Below are 4,942 nucleotides of genomic sequence, written 5' to 3'. Positions count from 1 at the left end.
GTCATGAAACCCACAACCCATAACGTGGCCTGAGAGGGTCCTAGCTGATCTGGCCCCCAGTTGCCCTCAGACTCCTCGTTTGCCCCTCACCCTCCCCTGCAGCCGTGTCCTACTTGGGGCTCCAGGAATGCCCTGCTCTGACCTCAAGACCTTTGCACCCACTGCTCCTGCTGACTGGAAGGTCCTTCTCTCCATCCTTCCACGTCCAGCCCCATCTCATCCAACTCAGGCGACTATTGCCTCCCCGGAGAAGCCTTCCCTGACCACCCTGATCTCTCTCTCGACCGAGTCACTCATTTTGTCTTATTGTCTCCTTGGCCGGGTCTCACCATTCAAAACTGCTTGGTTTGTGCCTTTGTTATCTCCCCAACTAGATCGCAAGCTCCTTGAGAGCAGACTCTTGTTAGCTTGCTTCTCAGAAGAGCTATCTGGCACATGGAAGGTGCCCGGCACATATTGGTAGAGTCGATGAAGGAAGGCCTCTAAGTTCGTGTAGGCATTTTTCTCATCACCCCTCCCCCGTCCTCATGAGCTGGGGATTATGAGGCCCATTTGACAGAAGACAAGACTGAGGCTCGGAGAGGTCAGGCAATGGACCTAGGTCACGCAGCTGGTGAGGGATGCATGTCTGTCTGTCCTTTTGTATGTTTATATGTGTCTCTGGGTGCTCAGGTGCCCTCTGTGTGCTTCTCTGGACACCCGAGCACCCCTCTGGATTTCTGCCTCTTTCCCAGGGGCTGCCGTGTGCGTCTCTCTCTTCGTGTGCGTGTGTGAGTGTCACGACTTTCAGAGTGGCTGTCCTTGTGTCTCTGTGTGTCCCTTAGCATGTGGGTCTACCCCCTCCAGCCCTGTTGGCTCTCCATGCCTCCGCTCAGTGGCCCGTCTCATTTCCCAGGCAACCCCAGTCCCCTCCAGGACTTCAGGGGCCCCACGATCTCCCAGCTGCAAGATTCCTGAGCTCTTCGGCACCCAGGAGCCGGAGCAGAGCAGAGGAACCGGCAGGCACCGTGCACCCCCGGGGCCCCATAGACCCCAACCTTTGGATCCCCACCACCCCCCAGGAGCAGCTCCCGACTTAAAATTGCCAATCCCAGATGGAGCTGCCTGGAGTCCGCACCAGGCTGGTTCCCATGGCAACGTGGAAGCCGCCAGGCCGTGCTCATAAAACAGGTCATAAAGCAGACAGATGGAGGAGAAGTGGGGGCTGCAGGGCTGAGAGATGGGCCCCTTCTTGCAGAAGCCTCCCCGTCCACGGGCCCAGAACTGTCTCTGCCCCCCCACCTTGTGCCCCTGGGGAGAGCTCCCTTGTCTCCTGAGCCTCGGTTTTCTTCTCCATGAATGGGAGTGAATCTGTCCCATAGATCTGCCTCCGGGTACCATGTTGCCTGGGTTCAAGAAGGCTCCGGTGAGAGGCCCAGGAGGACGAGAGCCCAGGATTCAGCTCTCTGAGCCTCAGTTTCCCCATCAGTGTAACAGAGACCTGAGGGGACACACCGTAGGGAGGGAAAGAAGTGGCTCTGATAGAGGACTGTGCCTGCACCCAGCTCTCCCTGTAAGCTGTGTGACCTTGGGCAAGTGGCATAAGTCTCTGAGCCAAACTTGTTCACCTCTCAAAGGGAGACCAGAAAGTCATAGGGTTTTTGCGAGAATTCAATCCAAGGTAGTAAGACATTTAGCACGGTGCTTGGTCCAAACCCCGGCTGTGGCTATTAGTAGTAATAACAGCTAATAGTAAAACAGGGGTATTCTGTGCCAGGCGCTTGTCTAAATGCGTTGCACGTAACAATTGACTTCATCCTCCCAAGTTACAGTTATTCCCATTTTCCGGATGAGGGCACCAAGGCCCAAGAGGCTAAGCCACCTGCTGCAAGTGGGGCAGCCCCCGGAGGAGAAGCTCCAGTTTAGATCCGGACTTCAGGCACTCTGGGCCCCAACTTCGTACTGCCTCTCACCCCGGGGCTCCTCCCACCCCTCCCTGTGGCACCAGTGAAGAGGGAGGGAGGGCAGCGTGGGACTGCCCTGGTGTGAGCCACGCTGAGGGATCCGTGGGTGCGGGGCCTGGTCCTCCGGAAGGACCGGGGAGGCCAGCTGTAAGGATCATGGGGACTGTCTCCTTCCACACCCCGTACTCCCATTCCTCAGATGGAGAACTGGCGGCCCAGAAAGGGCTAGCGACTCGTGCGAAGTCACACAGCAAGGCAGCAGCTGCTAGGGCTCTAACTCAAGCCCTCTTTCCCTGAAGCCAAGTATTCTATCGACAAGTCCTCCTACTGCCCAAATACCTTGGGCCACTGAGCCAAACTGAGGAGGGAACAAAACAATAGCAATAATTTTGCGCTAGTAATCCCCACGGGCTGTGTGCCTAGGAGATACCAGGAGCCGTGCTGTGCCCTTTACACGTAGAAGGTAAAGCCCCAGAAGGTAGAAGGTGCACATTATTCTCATCATTCCCATTTTAAAGATGAGAAGACTGAGGATCAGAGAGGTAGTGGGATTTGCCCCGGGGTCACAGGGCTGGACAGCTGGAGAGCAGAGATGGGGACTCCGACCTGCCGATCCCCGAGCCGTGCATCAGAGCCCAGATCCCCAGTCCTGGGAGCTTTCTGCCGTGTCACCCTTGGGGGTGCCCACGGAGGTGGCCTTGGACTGGCCGCAGCCAGGGCCCTGGGCGGACTCAATGCCAGCGGGAGCAGGATGGGCAACCGGCATTTCCCTATTAGGTTTTTTTTAAAAAAAAACAATTCATTTATTTATTCAATCATCCACTCGACAAACATTTACCAAGAGCCTGTTCTGTGCAGGCAATATTACAGGCGTTGTAGACACAGCAGTGAACAAAACAGGCGGTCCTGGCCCCACGGACCTCGCGTCCGAGTGGGAAGAGGCAGACAATAAACAGAGAAACAATAAAGATGTGTGTCAGGTGGTGGTAAGTGCTATGGAGGAAAAAAAAAAAGGGGCGGGAGGAGGGGACAGCACACAATGGCGTCAGAGAGGCCTTCTCTCAGGTGGTGACATTTGAACAGGATCTAGAGGTGAGGGCAAGAGAGCCGTGCGGGGACACCCAGAGAAGGGTGTATGGCCGAGGAAAGGGCTGGAGTCAAGGCCCCAGGGTGGGAGTGAGTCTGGCAGGTCGGAGGGGCTGCTGCAGAGCCGGGGAGGGGAGGGTGTTGGCGGGGGGGGGGGGGGGGGGGGGCGGAGTGGGATGGGGGGGCCGGAGGGGGGTCGGGCCTGGCCGGCAGCAGAGTGAGATGGGAATCGTCGGAGGTTCTGAGCAGAGGAGTAGAATAATCTGATTTCATTTTTAAGAGGCTCCTCTGGCTGCAGGGGTGAGGAGGTGCTGCAGGGGCGAAGGCAGAGGTGGCTGGAAAGTTATTACAGCAAGTGCAGGACGGAGGAGGCCGGTGCCGCGGGAGTGGAGGAGGCGGTGAGCAAGGGCACCCTTAGACACGTGTTTTTTAATTGAAGTCTCGTCGACACACAATATTATGTGAGTTTCAGGTGTATGCGTCGTGATCCGACATTTATACACGTTACGAACCGCTCACCGTAAGACCACTTACCATCTGTCACCGCACGGCATTATGACACTATTATGGACTAGATTCCCTACGCTGCGCTTTACGTCCCCGTGATGTATTTATTTTATAACAAGAAGTTTTTAACCTCCTAATGAGAACCAAAGGTTCCGCCGCAGGCTTGGGTTTGGAGAACCCTGATCCGGGAGGACTCTGGGCCTTTTGTCTGCAGGAAGAATGCAGTTGCCAGTCACGGAGGCGGGGAAGGCTGCAAGCAACTGCGGGGTTGTGCTGGGGCTTTGCGCACCTCCATCGGTTTCAGCCTCTCTCTATCCCAGTGATCGTCACACTTGAGCAAGCATCGGTCACCTGGGAGACGTGTGAAAACCCAGAGTGCTGGGCCCCACGGCCAGGGGTGTCTGTTCAGCGGGTGCGGGGCAAGGCCCAAAACTTAGAAGTGCTCACCAGTTCCCCGTGGGTGCTGATGCCGCTGATGCCAGGATTTCATCATGAGAACCACACGAGGGTTACAGCCAAGGAAACAGGCTCAGAGACCTGCCAAGTTCACATGGCTGGAAGGTGACCGGTCATCAAGCCCGCAATTGGGCCAAGACCTCTGGGATCCTTGGCTGGCTTCCGGTCCCTGATGGGGAGAGAAGGGAGCTCCTGGGAGTCTACCCCCAAGACCCTCTTCACGCCCTCCCCACCCCAAGACCTAGCCTCCCCCCCACCCCACCCAAGACCTAGCTTCCCCCCCCACCCCCGACACACATTCAATGTTGCATCCTAAAGAAAGGACCCCGCGATCCTCTGGTCTCACGGTTGTCGATGTCACAGGTGTCATGACAACGCGGGGGAGCAAGGCTGGGGCGCCATGTCTGTCTTCTCCAGTTTCTCCACTCCCTGCGCTTGAACCCTCCTGGCTTAGCTGAGCCCTGCGCCCACGAGGAAGTCCAGCGAGGTTCGCTGCGAAACACGGCGTCCCCGGCCCTCCCCAGCCATACCGTCTGCCACGTTCACTGGCCACAGTCGTTAGGCGCGCGGCCCAGCGTCGGCGTCCGCCTCTCCTCGTGCAGGGCACGCGGAGGGATCGCGCTTTCCTGCCCCTGGAGTTGGGCGTGGCTGTGGGGCTTGAATTAGCCAGACACCCGCGGCGCGTGGAAGGGAAGCATGCGTCTTCCCAGTGGAAGCCTTGAGAGCGGTGACAACCTCTCATCCCCACCCCTGCCAGGGTGACTGGCCAGCTTGGGTGCCCGACCGAGGACAATACGGAGGAGAGGCGCTGCCAGCTAGAGATGGACGTGCCACAGGGTAAGAAACGAACCTTTGTGTTTTCCAGCCGGGCGTTGGCAACCTTCTCGGCCAGATAATGAGTGCTTAAGCTCCTCACAGCCTCTGGACGCTGCCACTGGAGCCGCGGACAA

The 4,942-nt window shown here is 57.6% G+C and overlaps 1 long non-coding RNA gene across 1 annotated transcript; it reads right to left on the bottom strand.

Moving 5' to 3' along the window:
* Positions 1–2,730: 2,730 nt before the first annotated feature.
* Positions 2,731–4,183, bottom strand: LOC115510262. Its single transcript, XR_003967659.1, has 2 exons — positions 3,984–4,183; positions 2,731–3,887 (listed from the first exon to the last, which is right to left on the bottom strand). It is a non-coding gene; the product is annotated as an uncharacterized LOC115510262 (long non-coding RNA).
* Between the last annotated feature and the right edge of the window lie 759 nt (positions 4,184–4,942).

Source organism: Lynx canadensis, chromosome A3 (genome assembly GCF_007474595.2).
Source record: "Lynx canadensis isolate LIC74 chromosome A3, mLynCan4.pri.v2, whole genome shotgun sequence".
Taxonomy (NCBI): Eukaryota; Metazoa; Chordata; class Mammalia; order Carnivora; family Felidae; genus Lynx; species Lynx canadensis.
Note: the sequence above shows the minus strand (reverse complement) of the source record. Positions and strands in the feature narration are given on the sequence as shown.